Source organism: Anomaloglossus baeobatrachus, chromosome 6 (assembly GCF_048569485.1).
Source record: "Anomaloglossus baeobatrachus isolate aAnoBae1 chromosome 6, aAnoBae1.hap1, whole genome shotgun sequence".
Taxonomy (NCBI): domain Eukaryota; kingdom Metazoa; phylum Chordata; class Amphibia; order Anura; family Aromobatidae; genus Anomaloglossus; species Anomaloglossus baeobatrachus.
Window position 1 is genome coordinate 179503730 of NC_134358.1, and position 21015 is coordinate 179524744.

General features: G+C 48.4%; 1 protein-coding gene across 1 annotated transcript in view; it reads left to right on the forward strand.

Annotated features, from left to right (window-relative positions):
* The first annotated feature begins 17651 nt into the window (after window positions 1-17651).
* Window positions 17652-21015, forward strand: part of ANKRD12 (ankyrin repeat domain 12) — a 177550-nt gene continuing 174186 nt past the window's right edge. Inside the window, exon 1 of the mRNA XM_075314537.1 lies at window positions 17652-18052. The gene's annotated coding sequence lies outside the window, so the exon portion shown is untranslated. The remainder of the gene's footprint in view (window positions 18053-21015) is intronic.

The window sequence follows — 21015 nt, forward strand, 5'->3', positions numbered from 1 at the left end:
AAGCATGAAAGGACCTTGGGGTACAATGATCAGGGAGCGCAGGGGAAGGTAGCAGAAGGGTACCAGGAGTACAGTAATCGGGGAGCTCAGGTGAGGGGACCAGGAGTATAATCAAGGAGAATGGAGGGGGGAACAAACCATGTAATTACCTCGGGTGCAATTATGCATTGCTTATATAGCACTATCATTTTGCAGCACTTTACATATATTATCATCGCTGTCACCATTGGGGCTCACAATTTACATTCCCTATTTTGTCTTTGGAGTGTGGAAGGAAACCCACACCAACACAGGGAGGACAAACTCCTTTTCAGATGTTGTCCTTGGTGGGATTTGAACCCGCTACAAGACTGCAGTGCTAACCACTGAGCCACCTTGCTGAAATGATCAGGGAGCGCAGGGATAGGTATCAGGAGAGGCTAGGAGTATAATAATCAGGGAGAGCCGAGGAAGGAAGCAGAAGGCTTTCAGGTATAGAAGGAGGGGACGGAGTACAGCGATCTAGGAAGGTTGCAGGAGAGGGCCAAAAATACACCGATGAGGAACACCAGAAGTACGCTGATCAGGTAAGGAAACAGGAGACCAGAGTACTCCTGGTTCCCTACTGCTTCCTTCATAATTGTACTCTCATATAAGGGAGAGCAGAGGAATACAATGAGAAAGGAAGCAGGAGGGGAGAGCAGGAGTACAGTGATCAGGGAGTGCAGTGATACATGAGGACAGGGGAAAGTAGGAGTACAGTTTTCAGAGAGCAGGGTAATGAACATGGTTTGAATACGTTTTATTCATCCAGGCTCAGCAATACCTACACAGTATATCACAAAGGTTAGCAAACCCCCTCACATTTTTCAAAGTATTTCATTATATTTTTTCATGGAACAACACTGAAGATATGACACTTGGATACAATGTAAAGTAGTCAATGTACAGCTTGTATAACAGTGTAAGTTTGGTGTGCCCTCTGAATAACTCAGCCATTACTGTTGAAACAGTTGTCAACAAAAGGAAGTACCGTACATTCCTAAGCGAAAATGGCCAATTTGTGCCTAGTGTGTCAATGTGCGTCCACCATTATTTTCAAGGATTGCCTTAGCTGTATTGGGCATGGAGTTTACTAGAGCTTCACAGGAGCCACTGGAATCCTCTTTCATTCTCCATGATGACATCACTGAGCTGGTGGATGTTAGAGACGACGCACTCCTCCTCCTGGGGTCGTTATGCTGGAACACTGCCCTGCGGCCCGGTTTCTAAAGGGAGAGGGCTTATACCCTACTTCAGTATGTCACAGTACATGTTGGCATTCATGGTTCCCCTAACGAACTGTAGCCTCCTACAGTCGGCAACCCTCCTACAGCCTTAAACTATCACACTCCCACCACGTTTGGTAGGCAAGACTCACTTGGCTTTGTACTCCTCACCTCACTGCTGTCACACATGCTTGACACCCTCTGAAATAAATAGGTTGATCTTGGTCTCAGACCACAGGACAGGGTTCCAGTAATCCATGACCTTAGTCTGCTTGACTTCAGCAAACTATTTGCAGGCTTTCTTGTGCATCATCTTTAGAAGAGGCTTCCTTCTGGCAGGACAGCCTTGCTGACCAATTTGATGCTGTGTATGATCTGAACACTTACAGGCCGACACCCCACCCCTTTAACCGTTAGATTAATGCTGGCAGAAGTCATGCGTCTATTCTGAATAACAATCTCTTCATATGACTGAGCATGTGCACTCAACCTCTTTGGTCAACCATTGCGAGGCTTGTTTAACCGCTGTATGGTCATGGCCACCGTGCTGCAGCTCAGGGTCAGGGTGTTTGGCAATCTTCTTATGGCCCAGGCCACCAGTGAGGGGAAAATTGGTTAATTGGGTACAATTTGTCCATTTTCACTTAGGGGTGTACTCATTTTTGTTGGCAACAGTTTAGACATTAATGGTTGCGTTATTTAGAGGGCACACCAAATTTACACTGTTATACAAGCTGTACACTGACTACTTTACATTATATCAAAGTGTCCTTCTACCCATTTTTCTAATATACTGTATGTATATATATATATAATTAATTTTTTTAAACTCCACTTTGCAGATTTGTGGTTGTTCACATTATGGACAGGTGCAGGAGCTGCCTATTTGACAACCTATTCTGGTCCCTACAGAAAAAAATCATGCACTAAAAAAAAAAAAAAAAAAAAAAAAAAAGTAGGGGCATTTTGGGAAAATAGCTTGTGTACATATAAAGCTCTAGCAAACTGTTCATTATCCAGAGTGAGTACTGGATGAATAATGCCGGACAGTGCATCCACCTAAAAGCGGTCAACAGACACATGCTGTGTTAGGAGCTCCTGAGCCTGCTCTATACAATGTAGTTCTCATGACATAAATATATATACTATATAGATATCAATAGGTTAATAATCTGCATGCACTGTGTATGGGAGCTGTGCTAATGTACTGCAGCTAGTCAGCAGTGTGCACAGCATGTCTTTGTACAAGTGAGGCTGGGAAATCCCCCGGGTCCCTTCTTTCCTCCCACACACTGTAGAGACACTGGCAGCAATAATCTGAGCCAAAGGGAAGCTGCACATTGCTGCTAATAACCGCACTAGAGCGGCTGCTGCCATGCTGGGGTGCTCTCACACTATGGAGCAATTCATTGTGCAATTTACATCAGTTTCCTAGCATATAACATAGCGCACACTCATGTAGTGACTTGTGGTGTTTTTACGGCAGCCTACTGTAAAGTGGATGCGGCTTAGCAGGTAGGATCGAGCCCAGTGCAGCCTGACACATCCACTGTAGCCTTAGAGGGTGGTCTTTGACCTTTCCCCATGCCTGTGAATTACAGTACTTTAATCTATCCTCAGCAGGGCAGAGAAAAGTGCACAGTAGCACAATGTCGGCCGCTCTGAGGATGACATAGGACACGTCATCTAGACGGAGCAGGGAAGGAGGACGGCGATGGAAGGAAAATAGAAGGCGCCGGATCATCGACGCCCATCGGTCCAGACCGCCCAGCAGGTGAGTATTATTATTATTTATTATTATAGCGCCATTTATTCCATGGCGCTTTACAAGTGAGAGGGTATACGTACAACAATCATTAAACAGTAAAAAACAGACTGGTATAGGAGGAGAGAGGACCCTGCCCGCGAGGGCTCACAGTCTACAGGGAATGGGTGATGGTACAATAGGTGAGGACAGAGCTGGTTGCGCAGTGGTGTACTGGACTAAGGGTTGTTGTAGGCTTGTTGGAAGAGATGGGTCTTGAGGTTCCTCTTGAAGCTTTCCACGGTAGGTGAGAGTCTGATGTGCTGAGGTAGAGCGTTCCAGAGTATGGGGCATGCACCGGAGAAATCTTGTACGCGATTGTGGGAAGAGGAGATAAGAGATCTTGTGAGGATCTGAGGTTGCGTGCAGGTAGGTACTGGGAGACTAGGTCACAGATGTAAGGAGGAGACAGGTTGTGGATGGCTTTGTATGTCATATTTAATGTTTTGAACTGGAGTTGTTGGGCGATGGGAAGCCAGTGAAGGGATTGGCAGAGTGGCGAGGCTGGGGGAGAGGTGGATTAAGCGGGCCGCAGAGTTTAGGATAGATTGGAGGGGTGCAAGAGTGTTGGAAGGGAGGTTGCAGTAGTCAAGGCGGGAGATGATGAGGGCATGCACTAATGTTTTTGCTAATTCTTGGTTAAGGAAAGCACGGATCCGGGAGATATTTTTGAGCTGTAGTCTGCATGAGGTGAAGAGGGCTTGGATGTGTGGCTTGAAGGATAGAGCAGAGTCGAGGGTTACTCCAAGGCAACGAGCTTGTGAGACTGGGGAGAGTGAGCAACTATCAAGTTTGATGGAAAGGCTTGTTGGAGGAGATGAGTGAGGAGGAAAGACAATGAATTCTGTTTTGTCCATGTTAAGCTTTAGGAATCTCGCAGAGAAGGATGAAATAGCAGACAGACATTGTGGAATTTTGGTTAGTAGAGAGGTAATGTCAGGTCCAGAGAGGTAGATCTGTATGTCATCGGCATAGAGATGACACGGAAAGCCGTGGGACTCTATGAGCTGTCCCAGGCCGAAGGTGTAGACTCCAAGAACTGAGCCTTAGGAGACACCGACAGATAGGGGGCGAGATGAGGAAGTGGTGTGAGAACGGGAGACGCTGAAAGCTCGGTCGGTTACGTATGAGGAGATCCAAGATAGGGCCAAGTGTGTGATGCCTATAGATGAGAGAATCTGTAGTAGGAGAGAATGGTCTACTGTGTCGAAGGCAGAGGACAGGTCCAGGAGGAGGAGGATAGAGTAGTGTCGTTTGGTTTTGGCGATTAGTAAATCATTGGCGACTTTGGTTAGGGCAGTTTCAGTGGAATGATTGGGTCAGAAGCCAGATTGTAGCTGGTCAAAGAGGGAGCAGGAGGAGAGGTATGAGGACAATTCAAGATGGACATGCTGTTCCAGTAGTTTTGAGGCATAGGGGAGAAGGATATGGGGCGATAGTTTGACACAGGGGAAGGGTCAAGGGAGGGCTTTTTGAGGATGGGTGTAATGGAGGCATGTTTAAAGCATGAGGGGTATAAATCACTTGTTAGTGATAGGTTAAAGAGATGGGTTAGGGCTGGGATGAGGACTGCGGTGATGTTGGGGATGAGGTGCGATGGAAGCGGGTCCAGTGCACAAGTGGTTAGATGTGATCTTGAGAGTAGAGTGGAAAGATTGTTTTCTGTCATGGTGGAGATAATAATATGTCTTGCATTATACAGAGCGGCTTGGGCTCTTCTATACAGCATTCTAGAATGCGGTATATAAACGCTTACAAATGGTAGCCCGCAGCTTATAGGGGAAAAATGTGGTGATAGGTTTCATTTAAGACTCAAAACATGAAATTGTATATATATATAAAAAAAAAAAAAAATGGCCTGACCATTCTTCTGTTTGAAAGCTGCTAACAAGTTTATACAAGTTCATAAAAACAGCTTCTGACAACGATGTCGCAAAAAGCACTTGGGAAACGTCAAATGACACCGGTGTGTGCCAAATCATCTTCATTCTGAAAAAGTTTGCGGGTTCACACACATCTAAAAGATATCATGTGCATAGACCTTGGGGAACATTCACACACAATGGCTGAAGAACTGTCTGCAATTCTTCCATGCATCTGAATAGGGTTATTAAGATCTATGCAGATGCAACAAAAACAGCTCAATTCATAGGCAGGAAATGCCTAAAGGGTTATTTCCATCTCCAAGATCCTATTCTTATATGTAGTAGGCGTAATAATAATATGAGCAAATACCTTCAATTAGAAATGTCACTCACCTCATGTACAGCACATTGCAGGACCTTAAGTATCCATGGTTATGACCACGAGCAACTAACTAAAAATTGTGACCCTATGCATGGTCAACCATGGATACCTAAGGTCCTGCAATGCCCTGAACATGAGGTAAGCGACATAGTGAATCAGAAGAACTATACTACATTTCTAATTTGAGGTATTTGCTAATATTATTACAACTACTACACCTATTTGGATAGGATCTTGGAGATGGGAATACGCCTTTAAAGGAGGTATCAAAGACTGTGACTATTTTTTTGCGATGGGGTTAAGAACTAACTGGCAGGTAGTTGCTTACTCCTTATCTGTTCTGCCCTGCAGACATCTCTCCTGGCAATTCTTCCGCTTCCTGTGATTCTACTTCCACAGAGCAGTTATTTCTCTTCTAGACCGATCTGTTGAAAAGGCCTCACTGCTGACACCATGCTGATAGGTAGTTCCCCACAGTTCAGCAGCAGGGAGTTAGTCAATTAGCATGACATTGGCAACGATGCCCCATCGATGGCGTACGAGGAGCGGCTCTGTCAACGTGACGTCACTGGAAGCTGCAAAAATGACAACTTGAGCACTCTGTGATGGCTCCCAGGCAGAACAGATTGTCACTGGGCAGAACAGGCAGCTAGATAGCAACTACTTGCTTACAAGTTCTTGCACCATAACAAAAAAAAACAACCCACCCCCCTCCCCCTCACAAAGTCCTGGATAACCGCTGTAATACTCATGTATAATGATTGGACACATGCTGCACTCTCGATAGTCGCAATGAATACTCAGAGTTATTGATTTATGTGGGTACAATTTTGATTAACAGACATGCCAATTTCTTTGGAGAACAGGGAACTCTGACCCAGTTATGTAAAAGTGATCGAGCGCAACTAAGAAAGATTTGTGCCACTCACATACATGTTCTGTCTTATTTACTGATAGACTATAATGGATACATGTTCTATGGGCTTTTAACATGTATATGATTTTGTATTTTTTTTTTAGACCGACCCTGCGCCTTCCAAAATCTGTTTATAATCCGAATCACACTTCAAACTCACCAATGCAAGTCTGAGGTGGTGTAGAAACTGGGCAGTATTCAGATGACATCCTAGTCATGGCCATTTTGCATTCACTATTTGATAAGAAAATCTTGAGAAATCTCCATTTGTATTTTTTGCATTCAGGAAAATTGATTAAAATCTGACCCAACACTAAGTGTTTTTTTTTTTTTTTAATGTACAAGAATAAAGCCTTGTTGTCTGGATGGGGCCGTGTAAGGCCTCTTTCAGATGTCCGTGTTTCAGGTACGTGTGACATCCGTTTTTTTCTTTTTTCAGGGATGCCACACGTACCCATGTTATTCTATGGTCTAACTCACACATCCGTGATTTCAAACAGACAGTGTGGCTTGTACGGAGACATGTCCGTTTTTTCTTCGGCAGCACTGATGTGATCTGTCTGACACGTACCGGAGAAAACACGTGTCTTTGACATAAAAATATTTTGTATACTCACCTGTCTCTAGCGCTCCTGTCACTTTACATTCATTGCACCGCGGATCCGGAAGTAGCAGCAGCGCCGAAGACAATATCGCCGGGGACAAGTGATTATTCAGCAGTGTGTGCAGTGACACCAGTTTCATCAGAGTATCCAATGAACTCTGATGACCTACTGACGTCACTGATGAGCGACCCACGCTACCGTGGGTGTCGTGGCAGTGACTTCACGGGTTCATCAGAGTTCATTGGGAACTCCGATGAAACCGTGACATCGTAGCCGCGTGCGCACACTGCTGAGGGTGCCTCTGTGGTGACCTGGGCTAATTTTATGAAGTCATCTCAGGTTACTGCTAGGAAGCACACACAGCAGTGTATGTGTGCCTGCAGGGGTTGCTCTCACAATCAATTGGGAGCGTTCGGTTCTCAATTGAACGTGCCAGCAAGTATGGGATCAACGTTGGACCCATACTTGGATTACGGCGGATCAGCATTAGGGCTTTGACAGGAAAATAAATTGGAAAAGAGGGTGTCTCTTGTCTTTATTTAATAATTTTCTCCTTTTAATGTCTTTTCAGTTCGCTTTTGGGGAATGTCATGGGATCTCATAATGGATTACAGCGGTCCTTTTTGTATTTTTTTTTTTTTAGAAATAAAAGATTGGTGAATGAGGGCTGGAGTCGGGGTTTTTTTGTTAAATTATTTTTTTTTCTACTTTCAACAACTGGGGGATGTCTGCTAGACGCCCACCTATTACGAATACCAGGGCTTGATGCCAGCTGGCAATTCACAGCTGGCATCATCCCAACAAATATTACCTCATTTGCCACTACAGCAGGGCAATGGGAAGAGCAGGGTCCAGCGCCAGAATTGATACATCTAATGGATGCGCCACTTCTGGGATGGCTGCGGGCTGCTATTGTTAGGCTGGAAAGGGCCAAATAACCATGGCACTTCACACCCTAATATCAGCCCCCAGTTGTCTGCTGTACCTTGGCTTGTTTTGAAAAGGGACCCAACGTTTTTTTTTTTTTTATAACAAAAAACAAGTGATTTAAAAAAAATAAGCGTGGGATCCCTTCTATTTTAATAACCAACGAATGTACAGCAGAGAGCATAGGGTTGTAGCCCGCAGCTGCTGCTGTTCCTGTGCTGGATATTAAATTTTTTTTATATTAAAATATAAAAAATGCTGGAAAACAGCTGGCCAAATTAGATATCGCTATCAATTGAGTTATTTATCAATTTTATATGTTCTTTCTTTATATCGCTCTAGCTATCTATCTTTATCTATAATTTTTCTAGCTTTGCACATCTTTTACATATAAAAAAAACCCTAAATATTCATTTCTGTATCGTGTTTTTTTTTTTTTTTTTTTTTTTTATTGGTACCAGTCACATGTATGACCATACCGGTATGTATGGCTTGTCTGTGTTTAAACACGGATGTGTGAAAGAGGCCTAAGGCTGAATTAATATAAACACACACACACACACACACACACACACACACACCCCCACACCCACACCCACCTTTTGGGGCTATTTTTTTCTTTTTGGCCAAATACAGAGTGACCAGCTGCTACTTTACAATCTTTAACAAAATGCTGTAAAAGTCATGTTGAAGAAATTTTGTGTACAGGCTTTTTGTAGAGTTTTTGGGTTAGTGGATATTTTTTCCAAAAAAAATGCAGCTTACTACAAATATAGTACCACAAAAGAAGCTAGTGTACAAGAGAAAAAAAACACTATGAAAGATGTTTAAAAAAAAAAAACAAACAAAAAAAAACCACAAGCCAAGTAGTATGTGAGAGGGAGAACTAAGCAAACTGCTATAGCGTGAAATAGTCGCGCACATACACATCGCTCACCTCCTATTTCTTGTAAGCAATAACTTGTAGACATATTCGGGAAATAAATGGAGCAGATCATAAAACAGAGAGGTCTATATGTAATGCCAGTCACTGTGAGTCTCCTGAATATTCTTAGCGCTGGAAGAGGAACCAGAGAAAACACTATTTTCATTGATCTGTATAGCCCCGGGTGAAGCTTTCCTACTGGCACAGGCACTCCGGAAGTCTTCCCTGTATGCTTTATGCACACTTTTTCCTTCCAAAACTCTACTCCCTGGCTGCGGGTCATGCGTACGGACCTCAGTGTACAGACTGGCCGCGGGTCATGCGTACGGACCTCAGTGTACAGACTGGCCGCGGGTCATGCGTACGGACCTCAGTGTACAGACTGGCCGCGGGTCATGCGTACGGACCTCAGTGTACAGACTGGCCGCGGGTCATGCGTACGGACCTCAGTGTACAGACTGGCCGCGGGTCATGCGTACGGACCTCAGTGTACAGACTGGCCGCGGGTCATGCGTACGGACCTCAGTGTACAGACTGGCCGCGGGTCATGCGTACGGACCTCAGTGTACAGACTGGCCGCGGGTCATGCGTACGGACCTCAGTGTACAGACTGGCCGCGGGTCATGCGTACGGACCTCAGTGTACAGACTGGCCGCGGGTCATATATGCCTGTGAGGCTGCTGTGTTTGTGTCTGGAGACCCCGGTAAGTCTGTGCATGGCCAGATTTTCACAGACTTACTGTGAACTGCATCTATAGGTATCACATACTGGAAACTGCATTCCTAAGCTATGGCAATTTGCTGTACGGTTACTTTTGAGGTGTTTGACTATAAAGTTAAAAACCTATCAAGCAAATGAACCCTAAATGGCCAAATATCTGATCAAAATCTGTCAGAAATCTGATCCGACATGTTTACTAATCTACTGGCCAGTCACACTCGCCTGTAGCCAGCATCTGTGGCACGGTCCTCTACATGCTACAGAAGGGGAGGATTTTAGAGCCAGAACAGATAAGGAAAGGACTCTTCTGTTCTGTCCTGAGGGACTTTTGGGTGCAAACGGACAACTTAGCCCAAATTTCTCACGTGCCAGATCGGCCAGACATCAGAGTATAAGGCCACCCTCCCCACATTACACTGCCAGCCTCACACTATTATACCAGCATCTCACTATTATACCAATCTCGTGTTATACACCGCCAGCCTCACACTATTATCCCAGCCCCCCCGCTATACACCGCCAGCATCACACTATTATCCCAGCATCACACTATTATCCCAGCCTCCCGCTATACACCGCCAGCCTCACACTTATCCCAGCCTACCGCTATACACCGCCAGCCTCACTCTATTATACTAGCCTCCCACTATACACCACAAGCTGCACACTATTATTCCAGCCTCCCGCTATACACCGCCAGCCTCCTGCTATACACCGCCAGCCTCCTGCTATACACCGCCAGCCTCCTGCTATACACCGCCAGCCTCACGATATACACCGCCAGCCTCCTGCTATACACCGCCAGCCTCACGATATACACAGCCAGCCTCCTGCTATACACCGCCAGCCTCACGATATACACAGCCAGCCTCACGATATACACAGCCAGCCTCCTACTATTATACTAGCCTTCATCTATACACAGCCAGCCACACACTATTATACCAACCTCCTGCTGTACAGTTCACCGCTAACCTCACACTGTTACAGCAGCCTCCCCCTATACACCGCCAGCCTCACTATTATACCAACCTCCCGCTATACACTGCCAGACTCACTATAATAATAAAAAAAAATCTTTCTATAGCGCCAACATATTCGGCAACGCTTTACAATTCAGGATGATCACTATTATACCAGCCTAACACTTTTATATCAGCATCCCTCTATACACCGCCAGCATCACACTATTATACCCAGGGCTGTGGAGTCGTAGCTCATTTTGGTGGAGTCGGTATAAAATGCACCAACTCCGACTCCTAAAATATATAATAAATTGGTACAGGAGTTCAATGCAGAATGTGCTGAATATTTTTTCATAGGAATTTGGGAAAGTTATGAAACGTCCTATAAATGGCTGTCCTATTCCTGATCCAAGGCTGCATTCACACACAGCATTTTTGCTGCGTTTTTTGAAGATACGTTTTTCAGCTGCAAAAAACACATCAGCTTTTTAATAAACTGCATCACCTGAAAGCTTTTTGAGCTCATAAATAATGCTTTCAATAGCAAAAGCAGACTAGAAAAAGGCCACACAAACCGACTGCTCATTCTCTGTGAGGATCTTCACTGAACGCTGTGTCTGAATGTCATCTTGAAACTCATTGCCTTTGCTGGGATGCCCAGAGTCACTGCAAAAAACAGATCTGCAAAAACGCTGTGTGAATGTAGCCTGAGGATCTAGGCTTTGTCTTAGCTGAGATAAGTGTGTGCTGCACTTCAGCACCAGTGAAGCTCCTCCTCTACAGGCAAGGGTAAAACACTCCGAAAGAAGGAAGACCGCACTCATCTCAGAATTGCTAGCGTGAACAGGATAAGATTAAGGTAATTACTTCTTAAAGCATATTTAAACTTTCAATAAACTGTGCACAAATCTATCGTCCAGTATACTGTATGTCCTCTGTATGCTTGATTGTTTTATCTTTGAGTTCATGTACTTTTGGGAGGATAGCTTCTATACAATATACAGGGAAATACAGCAACAGAATTGATGAGGACTTGTATGGGTATAGATTAGAAGCTAAAACATCCAGTTATTAGCTCTGTTATCAGTTTCTTGTTCCTGGAGTATGATACACAGCAAACTTGCTCCCTCCGTCCTCCCCTCTTCATAGACTGAAGCAATCTGATGTGAAACATTGAGTGAGCTGTACCTAAGAAAAGCCTGAGATTGGAAAGTCAAAGTAAAGCTATCTAATGACATATTTTACACACTTTATATTTGTCATCTGTACTATTGATTTATGCAAAGTTTGTTTTATTTGTATCTAAAATTATACAGTGGGGAAAATAAGTATTTGATAGACTGTCGATTCCCACCTACAAAGAATGGAGAGGTCTGAAATTTTTATCATAGGTACACTTCAACTGAGAGAAACAGAATCTACAAGAAACGTCTGACCTCTGTAATTGCAAACAAAGGTTTCTGTACCAAATATTAAGTTCTGTTTTTCTATTGTATCAAATACGTATTTTTTCATGCAATAAAATGCAAATTATTTAACCCCTTCACGACCCATGACGTAGATATCAGTCATGGATTGTGTAAGGTTAATACCCGCCCGCTGCCGTGGGCAGGCTGCGGCGATCCGTGCACCCATCAGCTGATTTTAACAGCTGACATGTGTGCCTGTAAGTTACGAGTGGAATCGCATGCCACCCACAACTTTTAACCCCTTATATCTCGCTGCCAAAATCTGGCAGCGAGATGTATATGCGTGTGGCCATTACTTTTACTTACCGCCGCCCCTACCGGAAGTCACGTACGTGATCACGTGACTTCTGGTGGTTGCCAAGGTAGCACAGGGTCATGTCGCCTGTAGCTAACATGAGTCACTTTCTCTCAGTGTCGGCATAATGCCAGCACAGAGTAAAGCAGCATATCTTCAGATCTCAGCTCTGTAGCTGAGATCTACAGATATGGAAGAGTGATCAGATTGTTGATCCACATAGTCCCCTCGGGGAACTAGTAAAATAAAAAAAACAAAAAACCCCCTAAAAGTTCAAATTAACCCCTTTTCGCTCCATTGAAAATTAAAGAGTAAAAAAAAAAAAAAAATATACACATATTTGGTATCGCTGCGTTCATAAATGCCCGATCTATCAAAATGTAAAATCAATGTGATTAGTAAACGGCGTAGCAGCAAAACCATTCCAAACGCCAAAATTCAGTTTTTTGGTTGCCGCAAGTTTTTCGCAAAATGCAATAACAGACGATCAAAACATAGCATTTGCGCAGAAATGATACCATTAGAAGCGCCAGCTCAAGACGCAACAAATAAGCCATAACTGAGCCATAGATCCCGAAAAATGAGAACGCTACGGGTTTCAGAAAATGGCGGAAAGCGTGCGCCACTTTTTTTGGACAAACTTGTGATTTTTTTTTTAACCCCTTAGATACAAGTAAACATACATGTTTGTCTACAATCTCACACCGACCTGAGGGATCACAACGACACATCAGTGTTACCATATAGTGAACACCGTGAATAAAACATCCCAAAAACTATTGTGCGATCTTACTTTTTTGCAGTTTCCACACTTGGATTTTTATCGCTGTTTTCCAATACACCATATGGTAAAAAAACCCCTTATGGTTTCATTTAAAAGTACAACTTGTTCCGCAAAAAAACAAGCCCTCATATGGCAAGATTGACTAAAAAAGTTACGGCTCTCTGAAAAAGGGGAGCAAAAAAACCCCCCAAAAACCGGAAAGACTGAAAACGCCTGGGGGCTGAAGGGGTGGTTCACCCATATTTTTTATTGTCTAGTTCGATATTATGTTGAGAAACAATGTTTCTCTCAAATACCTTGTGTTGGCAATAGTGCCTGTGAGAGGCGCTATTGCAGACCGCTGTTCCCCGTCCAGTGACGTACCCGTCAAATGCTGCACACGTCACATCCGTGCAGCCGGCTGCATTCTGCCAGACTCTGAGCTGTGAGCGTTGTTTCACTGCTGTCACAGCCCATCTGCTCCCGCCTCCCTCCTAGCACGGCGCGTCTCCTGCTCCCGCCTCCCTCCTAGCACGGCGCGTCTCCTGCTCCCGCCTCCCTCCTAGCACGGCGCGTCTCCTGCTCCCGCCTCCCTCCTAGCACGGCGCGTCTCCTGCTCCCGCCTCCCTCCTAGCACGGCGCGTCTCCTGCTCCCGCCTCCCTCCTAGCACGGCGCGTCTCCTGCTCCCCCCTCCCTGCTAGCACGGCGCGTCTCCTGCTCCCGCCTCCCTCCTAGCACGGCGCGTCTCCTGCTCCCCCCTCCCTCCTAGCACGGCGCGTCTCCTGCTCCCCCCTCCCTCCTAGCACGGCGCGTCTCCTGCTCCCGCCTCCCTCCTAGCACGGCGCGTCTCCTGCTCCCGCCTCCCTCCTAGCACGGCGCGTCTCCTGCTCCCGCCTCCCTCCTAGCACGGCGCGTCTCCTGCTCCCGCCTCCCTCCTAGCACGGCGCGTCTCCTGCTCCCCCCTCCCTCCTAGCACGCCGCGTCTCCTGCTCCCGCCTCCCTCCTAGCACGCCGCGTCTCCTGCTCCCGCCTCCCTCCTAGCACGCCGCGTCTCCTGCTCCCGCCTCCCTCCTAGCACGCCGCGTCTCCTGCTCCCGCCTCCCTCCTCGCAGAACGCTGCAAGCAAGAGACGCGCTGTGCTGTGAGGGAAGAGGGAGCAGATGGGCTCAGAATGCAGCCGGCTGCACGGATGTGACGTGTGCAGCACTTGACGGGTACGTCACTGGACGTGGAACAGCGATCTGCAATAACGCCTCTCACAGGCACTATTGCCAACACAAGGTATTTGAGAGAAACATTGTTTCTCAATATAATATCGATCTAGACAATAAAAAAATATGGGTGAACTACCCCTTTAAATCATACAATGATTTTCTGGATTTTTTTTTTATTCTGTCTCTCACAGGTGACGTGTACAATTACAGACCTCTCCATTCTTTGTAGGTGGGAAAACTTGCAAAATTGTTCTGGCAGCTGTTTATGGGGACCCAAGTCATTGGTGATGGTGGGAGGCCGTGACTACCACTGCTGTTTCAGCCCTTCCAGGACCATTATCAGGCATCCTTTTCCTCATATCCCCGCTCTGTCACAGCCTCCCACCATCACTCTGACAAAGTATACTGCAAAATGTGATGTTCTCTACCTAACTTCAGTGACGGTTGTCCAAGGGGACCCGTGCATCATAGCATCTATACATTAAGCAACTACCTTGATAAAGGTGTTACAACCGAAACGTTGATGTTGCTACTGTGACGCCCCTCAACTAGTCAGGGTGTCACAGGGTACCGCACTCCTTTCTCTTCTGGTGCAGGACTCAACCCCCCATGGTTCTGGGATCCTAACCTTTGGTATTGCTCCATCAGCATGCAAATCCTAGTCACACCTCACACTACATCCTGTCAGGCACACCAGTGGGTGGTCTAGCTGGAACGGGGCCACTCGCCTAGGGGTCAGGCAGACTGGTGGGAGGGAGGAAGTGAGTAGAAGAGTAGTAGGTCCCAAAGAGTGAGGAGCTGGGTTTTGGAGCTCCCTGGGGACTGCTATACACCAGCCTCACACTATTATCCCAGCCTCCTGCTATACACCAGCCTCACACTATTATCCCAGCCTCCTGCTATACACCAGCCTCACACTATTATCCCAGCCTCCTGCTATACAGCGCCTGCCTCACACTATTACACCGCTAGCCTCCAGTCCTGCTATACACCAGCCTCCTGCTATACACCGCCAGCCTCACACTATCATCCCAGCCTCCTGCTATACACCGCCAGCCTCACACTATTATCCCAGCCTCCTGCTATACAGCGCCTGCCTCACACTATTATCCCAGCCTCCTGCTATACAGCGCCTGCCTCACACTATTATCCCAGCCTCCTGCTATACACCGCCAGCCTCACACTATTATTTCAGCCTCCTGCTATACACCGCCAGCCTCACACTATTATTTCAGCCTCCTGCTATACACCGCCAGCCTCACACTATTATCCCAGCCTCCTGCTATACAGCGCCTGCCTCACACTATTACACCGCTAGCCTCCAGTTATACACCGCCAGCCTCACACTATTATCCCAGCCTCCTGCTATACACCAGCCTCACACTATTATCCCAGCCTCCTGCTATACACCAGCCTCACACTATTATCCCAGCCTCCTGCTATACAGCGCCTGCCTCACACTATTACACCGCTAGCCTCCAGTCCTGCTATACACCAGCCTCCTGCTATACACCGCCAGCCTCACACTATCATCCCAGCCTCCTGCTATACACCGCCAGCCTCACACTATTATCCCAGCCTCCTGCTATACACCGCCAGCCTCACACTATTATCCCAGCCTCCTGCTATACACCGCCAGCCTCACACTATTATCCCAGCCTCCTGCTATACACCGCCAGCCTCACACTATCATCCCAGCCTCCTGCTATACACCAGCCTCACACTATTATCCCAGCCTCCTGCTATACACTGCCAGCCTCACACTATTATCCCAGCCTCCTGCTATACACTGCCAGCCTCACACTATTATCCCAGCCTCCTGCTATACAGCGCCAGCCTCACACTATTATGCCAGCCTCCTGCTATACACCGCCAGCCTCACACTATTATCCCAGCCTCCTGCTATACACCGCCAGCCTCACACTATTATCCCAGCCTCCTGCTATACACCGCCAGCCTCACACTATTATGCCAGCCTCCTGCTATACACCGCCAGCCTCACACTATTATCCCAGCCTCCTGCTATACACCGCCAGCCTCACACTATTATCCCAGCCTCCTGCTATACAGCGCCAGCCTCACACTATTATACCAGCCTCCTGCTATACACCGCCAGCCTCACACTATCATCCCAGCCTCCTGCTATACACTGCCAGCCTCACACTATTATCCCAGCCTCCTGCTATACACTGCCAGCCTCACACTATTATCCCAGCCTCCTGCTATACACTGCCAGCCTCACACTATTATCCCAGCCTCCTGCTATACACTGCCAGCCTCACACTATCATCCCAGCCTCCTGCTATACACCGCCAGCCTCACACTATTATCCCAGCCTCCCGCTATACACCGCCAGCCTCACACTATTATCCCAGCCTCCCGCTATACACCAGCCTCACACTATTATCCCAGCCTCCTGCTATACACCGCCAGCCTCACACTATTATCCCAGCCTCCCGCTATACACCGCCAGCCTCCTGCTATACACCGCCAGCCTCACACTATCATCCCAGCCTCCCGCTATACACCGCCAGCCTCACACTATTATCCCAGCCTCCTGCTATTACCCCAGCCTCCCGCTATACACCGCCAGCCTCACACTATTATCCCAGCCTCCTGCTATTACCCCAGCCTCCTGCTATACACCGCCAGCCTCACACTATTATCCCAGCCTCCTGCTATTACCCCAGCCTCCTGCTATACACCGCCAGCCTCACACTATTATCCCAGCCTCCTGCTATTACCCCAGCCTCCTGCTATACACCGCCAGCCTCACACTATTATCCCAGCCTCCTGCTATACACCGCCAGCCTCACACTATTATCCCAGCCTCCTGCTATACACCGCCAGCCTCACACTATTATCCCAGCCTCCCTATGTACGCGCTCAGACATATAATATTCACATGATTACACAGCTGTTCCCACAATACACCACACCAGTGCACTGCACTCAGCGGGCACCAAGGACACCGGCAGGCTCCAGTAAGAACGATAGCAGTTGCCATAGCTACAAGCTAGCTCCTTTGCCGCGCCACAGAAGGTCGCCCTCTGCCGGGGGTTCACAGTCGCATGTTAGCACTTCAATAACCGTCGCTGTCAAAACAACAGATGGTTGCGTCATTACCGCTAGTGACGTCACTAACCTTCCTAGAGTTCGCGCATGCGCCTGAGTCCTCTAGGGGACAATACTCACTGCGCCATCACAACAATAGTGAAGGCGACACCAACAATGGCGACCCCCGTGGTACACACACAAGACAAGAGACATAACCGGATGGTTGGAGAGGAAGACTGGGTAGCAGCGTCCGACACCTCGTACCAGCACTCTCCCTCCTCCGCTTTCGAGAACCTTCTTCTAGGCAGTGTAGGAACAGCCATCCCTGGGTGACGTCAGTTATCCAGTGACCAATCAGAGGCGACATGTCTGTTTCCAAGTGCCAGCTTGTAGCGACGGATCCCGCCTTTCCGTGACGTGTGGAGGGAGGAGTCACCTCGAAGTGCGTTATCAGTAGCAGTCAGGACGTGAGTGGGGGATGGGCTAGACACTGACAGTCTGCTGTATGCTGTGCTGGATGTAGGACGCTGCAGCGCCCCTTGTGTTAGCGGTGACAGCTGCATGCCCCATTGTCATGCCGCCCGCTGTCCTCTGCGTGCAGCCTGTGCTGTGTACGGCTTGTGAGTGACAGCTCACGGTGACTCCGCCCCCAGATGGACCAATCCCGCTCCGCCGGCCTGGCATCACGTGGTTTGGAGCCCGGCGTCCAATCCGCTGCAGGTCGCTGAGGGCTGTGTGCGGGGAGCGAGTAGTGAGGGGGAGGGCGGCGGAGAGGGAAGAAGAGGGGTGTGAGCGCTGCCGTGCGGAGCCTACCGGGAGCCAGCGCCGTTTCTCACACCGACTCCTACACGGTCCCCTGTGTGTGGCAGGCGGGATACTATAACGGCGTGCAGCAGGTAAGCAGCGGGCACAGGAGGCGAAGGGGAGCCTAGGCCGGGAGGGTCGGCTGTGGCAGACATGGCTGCTGTGTGCCCACATCAGTGCGGGTTATCCCGGGGGAGCCTGGCAGCTCTCTGGCCTGGCACAGTCTGCCCCTTCAGGTGCTGCCGCCGGGCCTGGTCATGGCAGAGGGCACATGTATGTATCAGCCGTGGTCCTGCCCACTCCCAGCCTCTAGTGTCCTGGCCCCCTGTGTATGAGGGTCACCCCATGGCTGGGTGCATATGTGCTGGCCACTGTGATGGCAGATGCGCTGGCCGTAGAGTTGGTGGCCTCCAGACTGGATCCCTGAGAGCACCTCTCACCTGACTATTTGGGGCTCTTTTGATTACACTGCCTGGCATGATGTTATTACAATGTGACGCAACTAACTTTGCGCCAGGTGACTAATCAAATGAATTTCCACAGATGTCAGGTGAATGGCGAATCTCACGGCTCATGGCCAGAGGCCACGGATTACCGTTCAGGCCTGCAAATCATTTCATACCAATTAGATGGCTGTTATGATCTTCTGGGGAGACGGTGGCCTCCCCCAGGTTTCCGCGGTGCCCCGGGGAGACGGTGGCCTCCCCCAGGTTTCCGCGGTGCCCCGGGGAGACGGTGGCCTCCCCCAGGTTTCCGCGGTGCCCCGGGGAGACGGTGGCCTCTCCCAGGTTTCCGCGGTGCCCCGGGGAGACGGTGGCCTCTCCCAGGTTTCCGCGGTGCCCCGGGGAGACGGTGGCCTCCCCCAGGTTTCCGCGGTGCCCCGGGGAGACGGTGGCCTCCCCCAGGTTTCCGCGGTGCCCCGGGGAGACGGTGGCCTCCCCCAGGTTTCCGCGGTGCCCCGGGGAGACGGTGGCCTCCCCCAGGTTTCCGCGGTGCCCCGGGGAGACGGTGGCCTCCCCCAGGTTTCCGCGGTGCCCCGGGGAGACGGTGGCCTCCCCCAGGTTTCCGCGGTGCCCCGGGGAGACGGTGGCCTCCCCCAGGTTTCCGCGGTGCCCCGGGGAGACGGTGGCCTCCCCCAGGTTTCCGCGGTGCCCCGGGGAGACGGTGGCCTCTCCCAGGTTTCCGCGGTGCCCCGGGGAGACGGTGGCCTCTCCCAGGTTGCCGCGGTGCCCCGGGGAGACGGTGGCCTCTCCCAGGTTGCCGCGGTGCCCCGGGGAGACGGTGGCCTCTCCCAGGTTGCCGCGCTGCCCCGGGGAGGCGGTGGCCTCTCCCAGGTTGCCGCGCTGCCCCGGGGAGGCGGTGGCCTCTCCCAGGTTGCCGCGGTGGCCTCTCCCAGGTTGCCGCGGTGGCCTCTCCCAGGTTGCCGCGGTGGCCTCTCCCAGGTTGCCGCGGTGGCCTCTCCCAGGTTGCCGGTGGTGGCTGGTGCTGGCCGCTGCGGTACCCCTGGCCGATATTTGTTGTTGAGTTCCTGATAGAATAGCCATTCTTGCTGCTGGATGTGTCACTGCCCAGCTGCCTGCATTGCCATGGCTCCAGGATGCGGACAGCCTCCAGGTCCAGACTAGGAATTCAGTGCTTTTACTTTCCCTTTTATTACATCCATCAAAGAGCAGAATAAAGCGCAGCATGTCCGTGTTTGGCAGATCTGGGCAACTCAGACGGGCCACAAATAAATAGCATTACCAGTGGCTGCATTCAGTCCGCTGCTCCCAGTATTGTAGGTGGGGGTTTATTAAATTTTCATAATTGTAAACACCTCATTGTTTTTATCTGGGCAGTGCGTCCATTTATTTGACAGTAGTATGATATAAAGCTAGTGGGAAGAAGGGGGGTGTGTTCCTGCTCTCTCCACAGGCGAGCATTCGGAAACAATGCGACCCAGGCATGAATGCCGCATAGAGAATAAGAAATGGCACATCCTAGCAGGAATCTCGCTGGAGGCAGGTTGACATGGCATCGCCTCGTGTTTGCTGCTGTCTCTGGCTTTAGTGCCCTACTTGGCTTTGATGTAATCTGGCCAGCAGTTTACTACTCCACCTTCTTTTCTGGTGCACCCTTATGAATTGCTGCACCTTGAGAGCACAAATAAATTCTACACAATGTGACCATTCACTGCTAGACAAATGTCAACTTTTTCTGAGTCTTTTGCCTAAATTCTCGTTCACAATTTATCTTTCTGGTTTCAGAGAAAAAGAGAAAAGCGAGAGTGAACATATTAAGCAATATTTGCCTAGTGATGCCCTTAGTGCCCAGCGCTGCAGCGTGGCTGCTCCCTGCCAGTGTTAGGTGCCAGGGCTGCATTGGTGACCTCCAATCTACAGCTAGCTCGGTGACCACTGGACTCTGCGGTGATGCCACGGAAGGCAGCTTCAGCCCTATTGTTGGCTGCAGAGTTCACATGCTGTAGATGTGGCATCATAACTTCAGCCCAGTCATTGTGGAGAAGGGGAGCTGAAGTGGCTTCAGTAGGTCAGTAATATGCTTTGATTTTAAGCTGTAAGCAGCCTTGTCCAAGTTCTCTACTTAAACCAGACAAACCTTTTTAAATCTTTGTAAAAAAAAAAAAAAAATATATATATATATATATATATATATATATATATATATATATATATATATATATATATATATATATATATATATATATATATATATATATATATATATATATATTTCATAGCATTTTTTTACAAGCTTATTTGGTTGCTTAACATTCAAACATACCCAAAGTTTTCTGCATTGAAACACTGTATCGTTATACTTTTCAGTTATTTTCCAAAGACTTCAAAGTATCATCTGGCTCCAGTGTTGGCGACCATTAAAAAAAAAAATGCAACAAAAATCCCCCAAAATTGTAAACGGTTATAGTAAAGGTATCCGAAAATGTAGACTGTATTGTGGGCCTAATTCATTAATATTTGCATTTTGTACTTGTGACTTACAGTAAGATGCTCCTTAATTCCGCCTCACCAGAATTGTTACTCCAAATGATCTG